At 43.8% G+C, this 20,604-nt stretch overlaps 1 pseudogene; it reads right to left on the reverse strand.

The window, feature by feature from the left end:
* Positions 1-3,185: 3,185 nt before the first annotated feature.
* On the reverse strand, positions 3,186-19,567 carry LOC145877435 (retinal homeobox protein Rx2-like; annotated as a pseudogene).
* Between the last annotated feature and the right edge of the window lie 1,037 nt (positions 19,568-20,604).

A 20,604-nucleotide genomic window follows, 5' to 3' on the forward strand; every position in this document is an offset into this window, starting at 1 on the left:
TGTTAATGCATTAACTGTAAGTTTCTCTGGATGAGAGCGTCTGCTATGTGACTGAACTGTCAATTAGAAACACGTGGCTTATAGTAAGTCAAGTGTTACTAGTGGGGCTCCTGAGTGGTGCAGCGGTCTAAGGCACTGTATCTCAGTGCAAGAGGCGTCACTACAGCACCTGGTTCAAATCCAGGCTGCATCACACCCGGATGTGATTGGGAGTCCCATAGGGTGGCACACAATTGGTCCGGGTTTGGCCGTGTAGGCCGTCATTGTAAATAAGAATTTGTTTTTAACTGACTTGCCTAGTTAAAAAAAGGTTGAAAAAATTATGTGGCTGTCTGTTGCCAATGGTCCATAAACTCAACACACACGGACGCATACTTTGAATCCCCCAATCAAATTTACAAAAAAAGGATCCAAACATTTCAAAGGTATGCGTGGCACTCAAGTGTACAGGAAGCACCTCCTTCTCCAAACAGCTAGGCTGCCCACGACAGCTGAAACCGTCTTTCAAACAAGCCGTACTTAGTGGCCAAGTCTACCAGGAGCAATGGAGTATTCCAGACCCATCCCCAGTTCACCTGGTGGGCAGGGATACCTTTCTCTGAGTATGAACATCGACTACGAACACGCACGCATACGCGCACACACACTAACTATAGAACTTTGAGATTGTTTTCAATGAACAGCGTGTTACAAATTCAATGCATTGTTAGTATTTAATAGTAAATTACAACCCTCATTCAGCCATACATTTATTACCAAAAACATTTTCAAAGGACATTTTTGCAGACCCCTGTACTTAAAATGCCCAGATAGATAACCCCTTGCCACGTTACACAAACAACCCCTCTTGGACTGTCAACACATCTTCAGCCTACACACACAGCCCACCCACTTATGCACACAGACGTGAGCACACAACAGCCACCACATTAGAATGCAGGCAGAGAACACACACACACACACACACACACACACACACACACACACACACACACACACACACACACACACACACACACACACACACACACACACACACACACACACACACACACACACACACACACACACACACACACACACACACACACACACACACACACACCACCCTGTAACACACCCCACCCTGTAACACACCCCACCCTGCCTCATGTTTTCAATGAACAGCGAGTTACAAATTCAATGTATTGTTATTATTTAGTATTAAACTTCAACCCTCGTCCAGCCATACGCTTATTACAACAACAAAAAATTCAAGTGACATTTTTGTAGAACCCTGTTTATTGGAGAAATGTGTCAATTTGGTAGTTAGGTCCATAGAAATGTAAACACCAAGGCATATTATTATGGCCCTTTGTTATATATAGCAATATGAAAGTACATTTTGGAGGCAGATTGCCCTTGCATTGCTATAATAATGTTTATTATAGGCCTATCCCTTAATATTAACAATTTCTGCTGCTATGACAGCTACACACTGGTATCAGCTGAGCTGATACAGCACAAACTGTTATCTACAGAACACACACACCTCCCACACACACCCAATACACACACACCCCACACACCTCCCACACAACCCCACCCCACACAGCAGGCACAGGGTATACTGGGCCGTGGAGGTGCACTGGAGATCTGGAGCTTATGGCTGGTACAACCCGTCCTGGCTGGATAACCCCCGTAGCCCGGCAAGCGCGAGGCGTTGTGACAGGTCGCACAGGTTTGTGTTGGCGAACTGGGGCTACCGTGCATAGAGCTGGCGCAGGATAACCTGGGCCAAGAAGACGCACCGGAGACCAGGAACGCTGAGCAGGCATACTCCTTCCTGGCTGAATGCCAACTCTAGCACGGCACCTGTGAGGAGCTTGCACCGAGCGCACCGGGCTGTAGCTGCGCACTGGCGACACAGTGCGTATCTCAGCATAACATGGTGCTTGCTCGATCACTCGCCCCCCACAGTAAGCACGAGGAGTTGGCTCAGGTCTCCAACCTGACTCTGCCAATCTCCCTGTGTGCCCCCCCCAAAACATTTTTTGGGGTCTGTCTCTCGCACTTGCCTCGTTGCCGGGCTAGTTCCTCTTCTCGTCGCCGCTCTGCTCTCGCTGCCTCCACCTGTTCCCATGGGAGGCGATCCCATCCAGCTTGGATCTCCGCCCACGTCCAGGATCCCTTGCCGTCCAGAATTTCTTCCCAGGTCCATTCCTTTCCACGCTGCTTGGTCTTTTTGTGGTGGGTTATTCTGTCACAGCTGTCGAAAGGAGCAGACCAAAGTGCAGCGTGGTTGTAGTTCCACATTTTTATTTAATCCGTGAAACTTTGCAATACATAAATAACTGAATATGACAAAACAACAAACCGTGACGCAGAGAGAAACAAACACTACTCAAAATATAATAACCCACAAAACCCAGGAAGAAAAACCCCTACTTAAATATGATCTCCAATTAGAGACAACGAGGACCAGCTGCCTCCAATTGGAGATCAACCCCCAAACAAACAACATAGAAATAGAAAACTAGAACTAAACATAGATATAGAAAACATAGAAAAAAAACACAAAACACCCCCTGTCACGCCCTGACCTACTCTACCATAGAAAATAACATCTTACTATGGTCAGGATGTGACACCCACCCTGCCCCATCTAGTTACTGTAACACACCCCACCCTGCCCCATCTAGTTACTGTAACACACCCCACCCTTCCCCATCTAGTTACTGTAACACACCCCACCCTGCCCCATCTAGTTACTGTAACACACCCCACCCTTCCCCATCTAGTTACTGTAACACACCCCACCCTTCCCCATCTAGTTACTGTAACACACCCCACCCTGCCCCATCTAGTTACTGTAACACACCCCACCCTGCCCCATCTAGTTACTGTAACACACCCTGCCCCATCTAGTTAGTGTAACACAAAGCTGATATTAGGTGTAAACAATCTATAATCAATGCCAATATGATAACATTTCACATGATCACTAGTACTGACTTTTCAATATGGTAGCACCTCTGAATTATTTGTTTTTTTTAAAACATAAGTTAATTTTATTTCACATCCAGAAAGAAGTTAGAGTGTACAGATATGCAAATATAAATAAGTGATAAGAAAAAAATAACTTAATGGAGACAATAAGCCTTTTAAATACACAGAACACGACCCAAATGGCACTCTATTCCCTATATAATGCATTACTTTTGACCATATCCCTTTAACTGACTTAAATAAATTAAGGTTAAATAAAATTAACAAAATAAATTATAAATGTCTTTGTTCTGAAGTTCACCATCCCTTTTACAGAATATCTTTGTTTTGATTACCTGCTGAAGTTTACCATCCTTTTTACGGAATGTCTTTGTTTGATCGTGTTGCAGTTGACCATCCTTTAAAGAATGTCTTTGTTTTGATCATGTTGAAGTTTAGCATCCTTTATAGAATGTCTTTGTTTTGATCACCTGTTGTGGTTGACCATCCTTTATATAGAATACCTTTGTTTTGATCACTTGTTCTAGTTGACCATCCTTAAATGAATGTCAGACTTCCAGGTTTTATCCATGGAATGGATGTGCTCCTTAGCCTTCAACCTCAGTGCTGCGATGCTGGAACCATGTTCCAGGTCCTTAGCAGAGGGTACTTATCATTGAAGCTGCAGGGGCACTGGTAGAGTGGGGGGGCCACAGACTGCATCCCCTGCATGCCCTGTACCATCCCTTGGTGCACCATGCCATGTCCTGGGGGACTGTCGAGGAAGCTGTGGCTGTGGCTATGGCTGTGGGAGTAGGAGTGGCTGGGGTAGGCAGGCTGAAGGTGAGGGCCCTGCCCTGGGCCTGTATATCCGGGGATAGTGTGCATTGTGTTGCCGCTGGAAATGGACGAGGCTAGCCAGGAATCCAGGGGTAATGGGTTGGACATGAGCCCCACATTGGAGGGCATGGGTGACCGGTTGACAGACAGCATGGGGGAGTTGTGGAGGTTTGTTGAGTTGGAGTCCATCTTCTCCTGACGTCTCCACTTAGCCCGACGGTTCTGGAACCACACCTGGACACGGACAGAGAGGATACCGTAGTATTCGTCTACAGTAGTCACTCAGTAGTGCACACTACATTGCACACTACATCACAGATTTTGTTGTTAAAAATAAAATAAAATGGCCTGGACTAAATTATTCACAATTCAAATGAATTTGGTTAGAGGCTGTGTAATTTAGTTAGAGGCTGTTTAATTTGGTTAGAGGCTGTTTAATTTGGTTAGAGGCTGTGTAATTTGGTTAGAGCCTGTGTAATTAAGTTAGAGGCTGTGTAATTTTGTTAGAGACTGTGTAATTTGGTTAGAGGCTGTGTAATTTGGTTAGAGCCTGTGTAATTTGGTTAGAGGCTGTGTAATTTAGTTAGAGGCTGTGTAATTTAGTTAGAGGCTGTGTAATTAAGTTAGAGGCTGTTTAATTTGGTTAGAGGGTGTGTAATTTAGTTAGAGGCTGTGTAATTTAATTACAGGCTGTTTAAGAGCTTGTGTAATTCTGTGTAATTTATTTCACCTGTGGTAAGTGCCTACAGGTTAAACATAGTAATTGAACCAGTTTTTAAAAAGAGAAAACAGAACATTTTGCTCCACTCCATTTTAAAGTGCAAGTGTACCAATATATTTGACGACAACTGTTTGAGAAAATGTACTAACAAGAGAAGCCTCCACCTCCTAAACAGAATCTCTCATCCAAAAAATGGGCCAAAAGTCCCCTCCCATTCCAAAATTTGAAAGATGAGAACACTTGCAAAAACCTTATATGTCCAAATGATCGGTGATGAAAAAATGTGTGCTGGTTGTGGTGGTAATAGTAGTAGTAGGGGTGGTGGTGGTAATAGTAGTAGTGGTGGTGGTGGTGGTGGTTATAGTAGTAGTGGTGGTGGTGGTGGTAAATGTAGAAGTAGGGGTGGTGGTGGTAATAGTAGTAGTAGTGGTGGTGGTGGTAATAGTAGTAGTGGTGGTAGTGGTGGTAATAGTAGAAGTAGGGGTGGTGGTGGTGGTGGTGGTGGTGGTAATAGTAGAAGTAGGGGTGGTGGTGGTGGTAATAGTAGTAGTGGTGGTGGTAATAGTAGTAGTGGTGGTGGTGGTGGTGGTGGTGGTGGTAATAGCAGTAGTGGTGGTGGTGGTGGTAATAGTGGTAGTGGTGGTGGTGGTGGTGGTGGTGGTGGTGGTAATAGTAGAAGTAGGGGTGGTGGTGGTGGTAATAGTAGTAGTGGTGGTGGTAATAGTAGTAGTGGTGGTGGTGGCGGTAATAGTAGTAGTGGTGGTGGTGGTGGTGGTAATAGCAGTAGTGGTGGGGGTGGCGGTAATAGTAGTAGTGGTGGTGGTGGTGGTGGTGGTAATAGTAGTAGTGGTGGTGGTGGTGGTGGTGGTGGTAATAGTAGTAGTGGTGGTGGTGGTGGTGGTGGTAATAGTAGAAGTAGTGGTGGTGGTGGTGGTAATAGTAGTAGTAGTGGTGGTTGTGGTGGTGGTGGTGGTGGTAATAGTAGAAGTAGGGGTGGTGGTGGTGGTAATAGTAGTAGTGGTGGTGGTAATAGTAGTAGTGGTGGTGGTGGTGGTGGTGGTGGTGGTGGTGGTGGTAATAGCAGTAGTGGTGGTGGTGGCGGTAATAGTAGTAGTAGTCCTGGTGGTGGTGGTATTAGTAGTAGTAGTGGTGATGGTGGTGGTAATAGTAGTAGTAGTGGTGGTGGTGGTGGTGGTGGTGGTGGTAATAGTAGTAGTAGTGGTGGTGGTGGTAATAGTAGTAGTGGTGGTGGTGGTGGTGGTAATAGTAGTAGTAGTGGTGGTGGTGCTAATAGTAGTAGTAGTAGTGGTGGTGGTGGTGGTGGTGGTGGTGGTGGTGGTGGTAATAGCAGTAGTGGTGGTGGTGGTGGTGGTGGTGATAGTAGTTGTAGTGGTGTTGGTGGTGGTAATAGTAGTAGTAGTGTTGGTGGTGGTGGTGGTGGTAATAGTAGTAGTGGTGGTGGTGGTGGTAATAGTAGTAGTAGTGGTGGTGGTGGTAGTGGTAATAGTAGTAGTAGTGGTGGTAATATTAATAGTAGTAGTGGTGGTGGTGGTGGTGGTAATAGTAGTAGTAGTAGTGGTGGTGGTAATAGTAGTAGTGGTGGTGGTGGTGGTGGTGGTGGTGGTAATAGCAGTAGTGGTGGTGGTGGCGGTAATAGTAGTAGTAGTGCTGGTGGTGGTGGTATTAGTAGTAGTAGTGGTGATGGTGGTGGTAATAGTAGTAGTAGTGGTGGTGGTGGTGGTAATAGTAGTAGTAGTGGTGGTGGTGGTAATAGTAGTAGTGGTGGTGGTGGTGGTGGTGGTGGTGGTGGTGGTAATAGCAGTAGTGGTGGTGGTGATAGTAGTTGTAGTGGTGTTGGTGGTGGTAATAGTAGTAGTAGTGTTGGTGGTGGTGGTGGTGGTAATAGTAGTAGTGGTGGTGGTGGTGGTAATAGTAGTAGTAGTGGTGGTGGTGGTAGTGGTAATAGTAGTAGTAGTGGTGGTAATAATAATAGTAGTAGTGGTGGTGGTGGTGGTGGTAATAGTAGTAGTAGTAGTGGTGGTGGTAATAGTAGTAGTGGTGGTGGTGGTGGTGGTGGTGGTAATAGCAGTAGTGGTGGTGGTGGCGGTAATAGTAGTAGTAGTGCTGGTGGTGGTGGTATTAGTAGTAGTAGTGGTGATGGTGGTGGTAATAGTAGTAGTAGTGGTGGTGGTGGTGGTGGTGGTGGTGGTGGTAATAGTAGTAGTAGTGGTGGTGGTGGTAATAGTAGTAGTGGTGGTGGTGGTGGTGGTAATAGTAGTAGTAGTGGTGGTGGTGCTAATAGTAGTAGTAGTAGTGGTGGTGGTGGTGGTGGTGAATAGCAGTAGTGGTGGTGGTGGTGGTGGTGGTGATAGTAGTTGTAGTGGTGTTGGTGGTGGTAATAGTAGTAGTAGTGTTGGTGGTGGTGGTGGTGGTAATAGTAGTAGTGGTGGTGGTGGTGGTAATAGTAGTAGTAGTGGTGGTGGTGGTAGTGGTAATAGTAGTAGTAGTGGTGGTAATAATAATAGTAGTAGTGGTGGTGGTGGTGGTGGTAATAGTAGTAGTAGTGCTGGTGGTGGTGGTATTAGTAGTAGTAGTGGTGGTGGTGGTGGTAATAATAGTAGTAGTGGTGGTGGTGGTGGTGTTGGTGAGGTGGTGGTGGTAATAGTAGTAGTGGTGGTGGTGGTGGTGTTGTTGTTGTTGGTGGTGGTAATAGTAGTAGTGGTGGTGTTGGTGGTAATAGTAGTAGTGGTGGTGGTGGTAATAGTAGTAGTGGTGGTGGTGGTAATAGTAGCAGTGGTGGTGGTGGTAATAGTAGTAGTAGTAGTGAGTGGTGGTAATAGCAGTAGTAGTGGTGGTAATGGTAGTAGTAGTGGTGGTAATAGTAGTAGTTTTAGTAGTGGTGGTGGTAACAGTAGTGGTGGTAGTGGTAGTAGTGGTGGTAGTAGTAGTAGTAGTAGTAGTAGTAGTAGTAGTAGTAGTAGTAGTAGTAGTAGTAGTGGTGTTGGTGGTAGTAGTAGTAGTAGTGGTAGTAGTGGTGGTAACAGTAGTGGTGGTGGTAGTAGTAGTAGTAGTAGTAGCACTAGTAGTCGTGGTGGTTGTAATAGTAGTAGTAGTAGTAGTAGTAGTAGTAGTAGTAGTAGTATTGGTGGTGGTGGTAACAGTAGTAGTGGTGGTAACAGTAGTGGTGGTGGTAGTAGTAGTAGTAGTAGTAGTAGTGGTGGTGGTGGTTGTAATAGTAGTAGTAGTAGTAGTAGTAGTAGTAGTAGTAGTAGTAGTATTGGTGGTGGTGGTAACAGTAGTGGTGGTAGTGTCAGTAGTGGTGGAAGTAGTAGTAGTTCACAGTGTCTCCTGACCCCTCCGACTCAGCCTCCAGTATTTATGCTGCAGTAGTTTATGTGTCGTGGGGCTAGGGTCAGTCTGTTATATCTGGAGTATTTCTCCTGTCTTATCCGGTGTCCTTTGTGAATTTAAGGATGCTCTCTCTAATTCTCTCTTTCTTTCTTTCTCTCTCTTGGAGGACCTGAGCCCTAGGACCATGCCTCAGGACTACCTGACATGATGACTCCTTGCTGTCCCCAGTCCACCTGGCCGTGCTGCTGCTCCAGTTTCAACTGTTCTGCCTGCGGCTATGGAACCCTGACCTGTTCACCGGACGTGCTACCTGTCCCAGACCTGCTGTTTTCAACTCTCTAGAGACAGCAGGAGCGGTAGAGATACTCTCAATGATCGGCTATGAAAAGCCAACTGACATTTACTCTTGAGGTGCTGACTTGTTGCACCCTCGACAACTGTGATTATTATTAATTGACCATGCTGGTCATTTATGAACATTTGAACATCTTGGCCATGTTCTGTTATAATCTCCACCCGGCACAGCCAGAAGAGGACTGGCCACCCCTCATAGCCTGGTTCCTCTCCTGGTTTCTTTCTAGGTTTTGGCCGTGCTGCTGCTCCAGTTTCAACTGTTCTGCCTGCGGCTATGGAACCCTGACCTGTTCACCGGACGTGCTACCTGTCCCAGACCTGCTGTCCCAGACCTGCTGGAACCCTGACCTGTTCACCGGACGTGCTACCTGTCCCAGACCTGCTGTTTTCAACTCTCTAGAGACAGCAGGAGCGGTAGAGATACTCTCAATGATCGGCTATGAAAAGCCAACTGACATTTACTCTTGAGGTGCTGACTTGTTGCACCCTCGACAACTGTGATTATTATTAATTGACCATGCTGGTCATTTATGAACATTTGAACATCTTGGCCATGTTCTGTTATAATCTCCACCCGGCACAGCCAGAAGAGGACTGGCCACCCCTCATAGCCTGGTTCCTCTCCTGGTTTCTTTCTAGGTTTTGGCCGTGCTGCTGCTCCAGTTTCAACTGTTCTGCCTGCGGCTATGGAACCCTGACCTGTTCACCGGACGTGCTACCTGTCCCAGACCTGCTGTCCCAGACCTGCTGGAACCCTGACCTGTTCACCGGACGTGCTACCTGTCCCAGACCTGCTGTTTTCAACTCTCTAGAGACAGCAGGAGCGGTAGAGATACTCTCAATGATCGGCTATGAAAAGCCAACTGACATTTACTCTTGAGGTGCTGACTTGTTGCACCCTCGACAACTGTGATTATTATTAATTGACCATGCTGGTCATTTATGAACATTTGAACATCTTGGCCATGTTCTGTTATAATCTCCACCCGGCACAGCCAGAAGAGGACTGGCCACCCCTCATAGCCTGGTTCCTCTCCTGGTTTCTTTCTAGGTTTTGGCCGTGCTGCTGCTCCAGTTTCAACTGTTCTGCCTGCGGCTATGGAACCCTGACCTGTTCACCGGACGTGCTACCTGTCCCAGACCTGCTGTCCCAGACCTGCTGGAACCCTGACCTGTTCACCGGACGTGCTACCTGTCCCAGACCTGCTGTTTTCAACTCTCTAGAGACAGCAGGAGCGGTAGAGATACTCTCAATGATCGGCTATGAAAAGCCAACTGACATTTACTCTTGAGGTGCTGACTTGTTGCACCCTCGACAACTGTGATTATTATTAATTGACCATGCTGGTCATTTATGAACATTTGAACATCTTGGCCATGTTCTGTTATAATCTCCACCCGGCACAGCCAGAAGAGGACTGGCCACCCCTCATAGCCTGGTTCCTCTCCTGGTTTCTTTCTAGGTTTTGGCCGTGCTGCTGCTCCAGTTTCAACTGTTCTGCCTGCGGCTATGGAACCCTGACCTGTTCACCGGACGTGCTACCTGTCCCAGACCTGCTGTCCCAGACCTGCTGTCCCAGACCTGCTGGAACCCTGACCTGTTCACCGGACGTGCTACCTGTCCCAGACCTGCTGTTTTCAACTCTCTAGAGACAGCAGGAGCGGAAGAGATACTCTCAAAGATCGGCTATGAAAAAGCCGACACTTACTCTTGAGTTGCTGACTTGTTGCACCCTCGACAACTACTATGATTATTATTATTTGACCATGCTGGTCATTTATGAACATTTGAACATCTTGGCCATGTTCTGTTATAATCTCCACCCCGGCACAGCCAGAAGAGGACAGTTTCTTCCTAGGTTTTGGCCTTTCTAGGGAGTTTTTCCTAGCCACCGTACTTCTACACCTGCATTGCTTGCTGTTTGGGGTTTTAGGCTGGGTTTCTGTACAGCACTTTGACATATCAGCTGATGTAAGAAGGGCTATAAAAATAAATTTGATTTGATTAATAGTAGTATTAGCTAGGTGGAGGTTGCATACAGTATTATTAGTGTATAGTGATATTAATAGTAGTATTAGATAGGTGGAGACGCTATACAGTATTATTAGTGTATAGTAGTAGTAGTATTAGATAGGTGGAGACTCTATACAGTATTACTTGTGTATAGTGATAGTAGTATTAGATAGGTAGAGTCTCTATACAGTATTATTAGTGTATAGTGATAGTGATAGTAGTATTAGATAGGTAGACTCTATACAGTATTATTAGTGATAGTAATAGTAGCATTAGATAGGTAGAGACTCTATAGAGTATTATTAGTGTATAGTAGTAGTAGTATTAGATAGGTAGAGACCAGGGGCGAAAATCTGATATCAACTTTGGAGGGGACAATTACATGAAATTTTCTCAAGAGCAATTCCTGAGGGGGACACCAAAAGTATTGCTGTAACACATAGCCTACGTTGTAATATGGTAAATGTATATTGAGGAACAAAATAAATAAGGTGTTTGCTGTACTCCTAACTACCGGTACCCAAAACTACACAACTAATCACAACAGCAATACCATTGCCTTTAACAAATCTTAGTTCAGTCACCAGTTTAAGTTGAGAGTGGGGGTATCCATGGCATTTTCCAGTTATGTTCCTATTTTACAAGTGAAAAAAAAATGAGAACCTTTCATAATGTTGCCAAACAAAGACTCAACAAACTTACCTGAGACTCCCTGTCTCTGCCAGTCTGTCCCTGCATATCTGTCCCCAACTCTGCTGTCTGTGTGCCATCTGTTGCCTGCTCTGCCTAATGACATCATTGTGAAACATTTCAATTAGCATTTCACTTCTTTCTTATGAACATTTTATCAACTAGTCTGAGATATTAGGCTACTAGGGTTCTTACTTTGCGTTTTGGTGTACTGAAAAATACTCTGACGTCTGTCTTTTTTCTGCCATTTTTCTACCTGGCTGGCTACACACACACAGTATGTAGGTTATTTACAGTAGGAGATGGGCTTCTATCATCTTATCTTCTATCATTCTATATGAGCTTCGTTCTAAAAGGTAGCTAGCAAATGTGAAACGGATTGCAGTGACAAGAGTTGACAGCTGTATGAGTTCACCATTTACACAACATATGCTGCAACCTTTTGTAATTTTAATCGTTTGCTTCATATTGGCTGGCTTCCAACAATAGCTGAATTTGCAAAGCTAGCGAGCACCAATTCAGTGGTGTTTGCTATAATCTTTGCTACCCGGGTTAAATAAAGGTGAAATCAAATAAATAAGTAAAAGTTCCCTTGCGACAATTTAGCTTTTGCAACGAGACCATTAAATATATTTAAAACAATGGTAGAAGAGAGTGTAGTTCTGTTCAGTTTATCGCTAACATTATCACAGGGACTTTGAAGCACTAACTTACATGCATGCTGATCTTGGAATAAATTGACGATAGCAAAGATTCCATCTTTGACGACACCACATAAATGGAATAGGTACTAGCTAGCTTAATAGTTAATATTTGCGCGCTAGCTCTGCAAATTCAGCTAGGGTGTGTGTGAACCCTGGCGCGATTGACTGGATTAACCTCACGTCAGTTACGTGCATTGAGTGCCTTTCAGACAGTAGATACTAACAATCTGCTACATTGACAACTAAGGAACTGGCAGTGGATCAAACCATTGTGAGGCAAAGGGCGGGGGGGTCGCAATCTTTTGAAACTTAAAAACACGCTATCAAGTGTCTATAATCAGCACAATTGCTTTCATTGCGTATTATTAATATTATTTAAATTACAGTTATGTTTACAGTGATATATTGGGGGGGACAAATCATATTTTTCCCAGGATGGGGGGGTCGTGTCCCCCCCGTCCCCCCTGGGATTTCCGCCCCTGGTAGAGACTCTATACAGTATTATTAGTGTATAGTGATAGTAATAGTAGCATTAGATAGGTGAAGGTTGCATACAGTATTATTAGTGTATAGCGATAGTAATAGTAGTATTAGATAGGTAGAGACTATACAGTATTATTAGTGTATAGTAGTAGTAGTATTAGATAGGTAGAGACTCTATACAGTATTATTAGTGTATAGTGATAGTAATAGTAGTATCAGATAGGTAGAGACTCCATACAGTAATATTTGTGTATAGTAGTAGTAGTATTAGATAGGTAGAGACTCCATACAGTATTATTAGTGTATAGTGATAGTAATAGTAGTATCAGATAGGTAGAGACTCCATACAGTATTATTTGTGTATAGTAGTAGTAGTATTAGATAGGTGGAGACTCCATACAGTATTATTAGGGTATAATGATAGTAATAGTAGTATTAGATAGGTGGAGGTTGCATACAGTATTATTTGTGTATAGTAGTAGTAGTATTAGATAGGTGGAGACTTCATACAGTATAATTTGTGTATAGTAATAGTAATAGTAGTATCAAATAGGTAGAGACTTCATACAGTATAATTAGTGTATAGTAATAGTAGTATTAGATAGGTAGAGACTCTATAGAGTATTATTAGTGCATAGTGATAGTAATAGTTGTATTAGATAGGTAGAGCCTCTATACAGTATTATTAGTGTATAGTGATAGTGATAGTAGTATTAGATAGGTAGAGACTCTATACAGTATTATTAGTGTATAGTGATAGTAATAGCAGTAATAGAAAAGTGGAGGTTGGATACAGTATTATTAGTGTATAGTGATAGTAATAGTAGTATTACATAGGTAGAGACTATACAGCATTATTAGTGTACAGTGATAGTAGTATTAGACAGGTGGAGACTATACAGTATTATTATTATCCAATTTGTAAGTCGCTCTGGATAAGAGCGTCTGCTAAATGACGTAAATGTAAATGTAAATGTTATTAGTGTGTAGTAGTAGTAGTATTAGATAGGTGGAGGTTGCATACAGTATTATTAGTGTATAATGATAGTAATAGTAATATTAGAGAGGTAGAGACTCTATACAGTATTATTAGTGTATAGTAGTAGTAGTATTAGATAGGTGGAGTCTCCATACCTGGACACGGACCTCAAGGAGATTGACCTTCATGGCCAGGAGCTCCCGGCTGTAGACGTCAGGGTAGTGGGACTTCTCAAAGGCCTTCTCCAACTCATGGAGCTGGAAGGTGGTGAAGGTGGTGCGGTTGCGCCGGTGCTTCTTCTTAGGGTGGTCCTTCTTTGGAAGCTCAGGGGACTTTTCCCCGCTGTCCACCCCCTTCTGGAGGTCTCCCAGGTCCCCGTCACACTTGTCCCTGGAGAAAAGGCCTGACTCTGAAGGGAGACAGTAGAACAGGAGAGACGTGTATGTTTAGGTATCTGTCTTCTTGCACTCGGTTCCTTCGGCAGTGCCCAGTTCTACTTACCAAAAGTGACCTAATATGCAGCTCTCTCTACGGGTGATTTCATAGTCCCATGGGGACAGATGCCACCTGTTAAACCTGAGTGTCCTCATGTACCCTGGGAATGGACAGCTCTAATCTACACCAAGAATGTACTTGTCCTCTGAACCACATCTTTTCTAAGAAAACAGGGTGAGGTTGAAGCCCCATTACACATGGCTGATGGATGGTAGAAAACAAGGTGAGGTTGAAGCCCCACTACACATGGCTGATGGATGGTAGAAAACAGGGTGAGGTTGAAGCCCCACTACACATGACTGATGGATGGTAGAAAACAGGGTGAGGTTGAAGCCCCATTACACATGGCTGATGGATGGTAGAAAACAGGGTGAGGTTGAAGCCCCACTATACATGGCTGATGGATGGTAGAAAACAAGGTGAGGCTGAAGTCCCATTACACATGGCTGATGGATAGTAGAAAACAAGGTGAGGTTGAAGCCCCACTACACATGGCTGATGGATGGTAGAAAACAGGGTGAGGTTGAAGCCCCACTACACATGACTGATGGATGGTAGAAAACAGGGTGAGGTTGAAGCCCCATTACACATGGCTGATGGATGGTAGAAAACAAGGTGAGGTTGAAGCCCCACTACACATGGCTGATGGATGGTAGAAAACAGGGTGAGGTTGAAGGCCCACTACACATGACTGATGGATGGTAGAAAACAGGGTGAGGTTGAAGCCCCATTACACATGGCTGATGGATGGTAGAAAACAGAGTGAGGTTGAAGCCCCACTACACATGGCTGATGGATGGTAGAAAACAGGGTGAGGTTGAAGCCCCACTACACATGACTGATGGATGGTAGAAAACAGGGTGAGGTTGAAGTCCCATTACACATGGCTGATGGATGGTAGAAAACAAGGTGAGGTTGAAGCCCCACTACACATGGCTGATGGATGGTAGAAAACAGGGTGAGGTTGAAGCCCCACTACACATGACTGATGGATGGTAGAAAACAGGGTGAGGTTGAAGCCCCATTACACATGGCTGATGGATGGTAGAAAACAGGGTGAGGTTGAAGCCCCACTACACATGGCTGATGGATGGTAGAAAACAAGGTGAGGCTGAAGTCCCATTACACATGGCTGATGGATGGTAGAAAACAGTGTGAGGTTGAAGCCCCATAACACATGGCTGATGGATGGTAGAAAACAAGGTGAGGTTGAAGCCCCATTACACTTGGCTGATGGATGGTAGAAAACAGGGTGAGGTTGAAGTCCCACTACACATGGCTGATGGATGGTAGAATCAAGGTGAGGTTGAAGCCCCATTACACATGGCTGATGGATGGTAGAAAACAGGGTGAGGTTGAAGCCCCATTACACATGGCTGATGGATGGTAGATCTAATCAGAGCTTGTTAAATAATTAATCCAAATCAATTGAGGCTCAAGATTACAGTGGGTGAAAAAAGTATTTGATCCCCTGCTGATTTTGTACGTTTGCCCACTTACAAAGAAATGATCAGTCTATAATTTTAATGGTAGGTTTATTTGAACAGTGAGAGACAGAATAAAAAAAAAAACACATGTCAAAAATGTTATAAAATGATTTGCATTTTAATGAGGGAAATAAGTATTTGACCCCTCTGCAAAACATGACTTAGTACTTGGTGGCAAAACCCTTGTTGGCAATCACAGAGGTCAGACGTTTCTTGTAGTTTGCCACCAGATTTGCACACATCTCAGGAGGGATTTTGTCCCACTCCTCTGTGCAGATCTTCTCCAAGTCATTAAGGTTTCGAGGCTGACGTTTGGCAACTCGAACCTTCAGCTCCCTCCACAGATTTTCTATGGGATTAAGGTCTGGAGACTGGCTAGGCCACTCCAGGACCTTAATATGCTTCTTCTTGAGCCACTCCTTTGTTGCCTTGGCCGTGTGTTTTGGGTCATTGTCATGCTGGAAAACCCATCCACGACCCATTTTCAATGCCCTGGCTGAGAGAAGGATGTTCTTACCCAAGATTTGACGGTACATGGCCCCGTCCATCGTCCCTTTGATGCAGTGAAGTTGTCCTGTCCCTTTAGCAGAAAAACACTACCAAAGCATAATGTTTCCACCTCCATGTTTGACGGTGGGGATGGTGTTCTTGGGGTCATAGGCAGCATTCCTCCTCCTCCAAACACGGCGAGTTGAGTTGATGCCAAAGAGCTCCATTTTGGTCTCATCTGACCACAACACTTTCACCAGTTGTCCTCTGAATCATTCAGATGTTCATTGGCAAACTTCAGACGGGCATGTACATGTATTCTTGAGCAGGGGGACCTTGCGGGCGCTGCAGGATTTCAGTCCTTCACGGCGTAGTGTGTTACCAATTGTTTTCTTGGTGACTATGGTCCCAGCTGCCTTGAGATCATTGACAAGATCCTCCCGTGTAGTTCTGGGCTGATTCCTCACCGTTCTCATGATCATTGCAACTCCACGAGGTGAGATCTTGCATGGAGCCCCAGGCCGAGGAAGATTGACAGTTCTTTTGTTTCTTCCATTTGCAAATAATCGCACCAATTGTTGTCACCTTCTCACCAAGCTGCTTGGCGATGGTCTTGTAGCCCATTCCAGCCTTGTGTAGGTCTACAATCTTGTCCCTGACATCCTTGAGAGCTCTTTGGTCTTGGCCATGGTGGACAGTTTGGAATCTGATTGATTGATTGATTTCTTCTGTGGACAGGTGTCTTTTTTACAGGTAACAAGCTGCGGTTAGGAGCACTCCCTTTAAGAGTGTGCTCCTAATCTCAGCTCGTTACCTGTATAAAAGACACCTGGGAGCCAGAAATCTTTCTGACTGAGAGGGGGTCAAATACTTATTTCCCTCATTAAAATGCAAATCAATTTATAACATTTTTGACATGCATTCTTCTGGATATTTGTGTTGTTATTCTGTCTCTCACTGTTCAAATAAACCTACCATTAAAATTCTAGACTGATCCTTTCTTTATCAGTGGGCAAACGTACAAAATCAGCAGGGGATCAAATACTTTTTCCCCCCACTGTATAAATCAGATCGTTGACTTGGTAACAAACATGTGAGGCAGGAAAAGCGGTCTCCTTAAGTCACTATGCCGTAATGTTACAGTAATAGAGGGTTATAATGTTATGTAATGTTCTAATAAACAAGGATTGTTCAGGAAAAAATACTTGGTACACCAGTCCCTTATTCATCCCAGCCAGGCCTACTTAGTCAGTCAGTCGATATCCAACTTGCTATATCTTATCCAAGCCTGGTCCTAGATCTGGTTGTGTAAAGGTAGAAACGTTAAGTTCAACATTGTAGCTATACTGTAGTGATAAACTGTAGTCTCTGAATCTTGAGAAAATGACAATCCAAGCACCGTATGCTTTCAACTGTCCCTTCCTTTCCTCCTGGATGAGGTCAGCACCGTATGCTTTCAACTGTCCCTTCCTTTCCTCCTGGATGAGGTCAGCACCGTATGCTTTCAACTGTCGTTACCTTTCCTCCTGGATGAGGTCAGCACCGTATGCTTTCAACTGTCCTTACCTTTCCTCCTGGATGAGGTTAGCACCGTATGCTTTCAACTGTCCTTACCTTTCCTCCTGGATGAGGTCAGCACCGTATGCTTTCAACTGTCCCTGCCTTTCCTCCTGGATGAGGTCAGCACCGTATGCTTTCAACTGTCCCTTCCTTTCCTCCTGGATGAGGTTAGCACCGTATGCTTTCAACTATCTCTGCCTTTCCTCCTGGATGAGGTCAGCACCGTATGCTTTCAACTGTCCCTTCCTTTCCTCCTGGATGAGGTTAGCACCGTATGCTTTCAACTGTCCCTTCCTTTCCTCCTGGATGAGGTCAGCACCGTATGCTTTCAACTGTCCCTTCCTTTCCTCCTGGATGAGGTTAGCACCGTATGCTTTCAACTGTCCCTGCCTTTCCTCCTGGATGAGGTCAGCACCGTATGCTTTCAACTGTCCCTTCCTTTCCTCCTGGATGAGGTTAGCACCGTATGCTTTCAACTATCTCTGCCTTTCCTCCTGGATGAGGTCAGCACCGTATGCTTTCAACTGTCCCTTCCTTTCCTCCTGGATGAGGTTAGCACCGTATGCTTTCAACTGTCCCTTCCTTTCCTCCTGGATGAGGTCAGCACCGTATGCTTTCAACTGTCCCTTCCTTTCCTCCTGGATGAGGTTAGCACCGTATGCTTTCAACTGTCCCTTCCTTTCCTCCTGGATGAGGTTAGCACCGTATGCTTTCAACTGTCCCTGCCTTTCCTCCTGGGCGAGGTCAGCACCGTATGCTTTCAACTATCTCTGCCTTTCCTCCTGGACAAGATTATCACCGTATGCTTTCAACTATCTCTACCTTTCCTCCTGGATGAGGTTAGCACCGTATGCATTCAACTATCTCTGCCTTTCCTCCTGGATGAAGTTACCACCGTATGCTTTCAACTGTCCCTGCCTTTAGTCCTGGATGAGGTAATCTAAGTAAACTTTGTGACTACTCATTTTACTGTGGAGAAGTGAAAGTCTTGGATATAAGTCTTAGATTGTTTTGGTCTTACTCTTATATGAACTGCTTTTTCACTGATGTTGTTGCTGTATATGTTATCGATGTTTATGAGCAGTTATTAGCGCCTATGTTGTGTATTATAATGCATTATGCATGTCTCATAAGAGGTTATTCATAGGAAGTGTTACTTTTATTTTATTTTTTATTTTATTTAACCTTTATTTAACTAGGCAAGTCAGTTAGGAACAAATTCTTATTTACAATGACGGCCTAGGAACAGTGGGTTAACTGCCTTGTTCGGGGGCAGAACGACAGATTTTTACCTTGTCAGCTCGGGGATTCGATCTAGCAAACTTTCGGTTACTGGCCAAACTCTCTAGGCTACCTGCCACCCTTTACCTTGTCTTTATGTAATAAACAACATCACCTAATCAATCAATGAATTAACCTAGAAATCAATAACAACCATGGTACTGACCGTGAAAGGCAGAGTGCTGGTTGCTGTCCTCCAGGCTGGCCAGGTATCTGTAGGGGTCTGACTGGCCCTGCTTCCCCTGGTGGTCCTCCAGGCCCTCAGTGTCCACTTCATGGGTCCGTTCGGACCCTACGGGAGTGAGCAGGGGGTAACGGTCCTTACTGAAGCCCAGGATCAGGTCAGTGCTGTGGAGCCGGCCTCCTCCGCTAGACCCTCCTCCCTTCACCATGTCATGGTAGTTGTCTAGTGACAGGCAGCCATCGTCAATCATTCCCAAGGTATCCATTGACAAATATGTCCAAGAAAAGAAGGATGCTGTCAAAGAGCACTTTGATGGGGGATGCAGATCTGTCTGTCCTTGGACTTCCTGTCAGTCTGCAAAACAGGGAAAGTTAGATACGTTGATCTCATGACCACAGGGTTTTGCAGAACGGTTCTGTTGTGAAAGTGCATATGTGCCACTTAAGCCTCTTGTTAATATTGTGTCGTAGCCCTTTCCTGCAGTCGAATGACCAGAAATGCCGTCTAGTGGCCTCAAGGGTGGAATGTTATTAATATTTTTCATAATTTCATAATTAGTCAACATATATATTTTTTTTACGCACCCGAAAATCCAGTGTTTTTATGTCAAACGGTTTTTATATTTCAGTCTTCTTTGATGTATTTAAAGTGTAATTTTGGGATGCAAACTCAAAATGTAATACATTCCAACTCTATATCTGACATGGTACAGGTGTCTTCCTTTTTATAGCCCATAACCATGTGTGTGAGGTGTAGACTTTTGTTTCAAAGTAGATCTGTTTAAGACTACCAAGAACCACTGTGTGACAATGATTTAGCCCACTGCAGTAAAAGGTTATGCAACGACATATTGGTTGTAATGCATATTACTACAGTAACAATCAATTTCCCTTCAGTTGGAAAACGTTTGAGTGTATTTGACGCTGATATGAACAATTCACATCTGGTACTACTTGACATTTATTCATTATGTTCAATGCATGAAGGAACCTGGACTTATTTCTATGTCTATCTTTGTCACATGTGCACCAGTTCGCATTAACATACAGTATGTATTTCATAAAACAATGTAAATTTGATAGTTAGTTAAAAAATCTGATCTGAAATTATCAACATGTGTTTGTCAAATCAGATGTTATGTATAGCTACAGTATCTACATTTATCAACAAGAGCAAATAATATGTTATGTACAGTAGATACATTTATCAACAAGACCAATAAAGTATAGAATGTACAGTATCTACATTTATCAACAAGACCAATAAAGTATAGAATGTACAGTATCTACATTTATCAACAAGACCAATAAAGTATAGAATGTACAGTATCTACATTTATCAACAAGACCAATAAAGTATAGAATGTACAGTATCTACATTTATCAACAAGACCAATAAAGTATAGAATGTACAGTATCTACATTTATCAACAAGACCAATAAAGTATTGAATGTACAGTATCTACATTTATCAACAAGACCAATAAAGTATTGAATGGACCAGTTGAAAGATGAAACAGTAAATCTTCTTTAACCCTTGAAACATGGGTCTATTAATAAATACTGTAGTTACTTTCCCCCAAAAAAACTTCTAAATCTGTCTTTGATTGTAAAAAAAAATTCAAGGAGAGACAATAGATTCATTCAAATGAAGTAGCCTATACCTTTTGCCATTGGAAAAACAGGCTGCATTGAAATGAAATGAAGAATTATTTTAACAATAATGATATCTTCAACAACAAATAGTAGTTGTAACTAAGTGGTAGTAGTACTATGAAGTCAAAATAAACAGCAATAATAGCAGTAGCAGCATGTGTAAATGTACTTACCTCTATCCAGGTAACTTATAGTATACACTTCCTCTTCCAATGCTGAGCAGTGCATTGTGCTTCCTCTATCTGACAAGATGTAAATGACAGAAGATGGGAGTTCTGGTAGCAGTGCACCTACTCCTCCCAACCAGCTAAATCCTTGAAAGTCTGCAAGCATATAAGTGAGCAATGTAA

Source organism: Salmo salar, chromosome 01, assembly GCF_965601325.2.
Source record: "Salmo salar chromosome 01, fSalSal1, whole genome shotgun sequence".
Taxonomy (NCBI): Eukaryota; Metazoa; Chordata; class Actinopteri; order Salmoniformes; family Salmonidae; genus Salmo; species Salmo salar.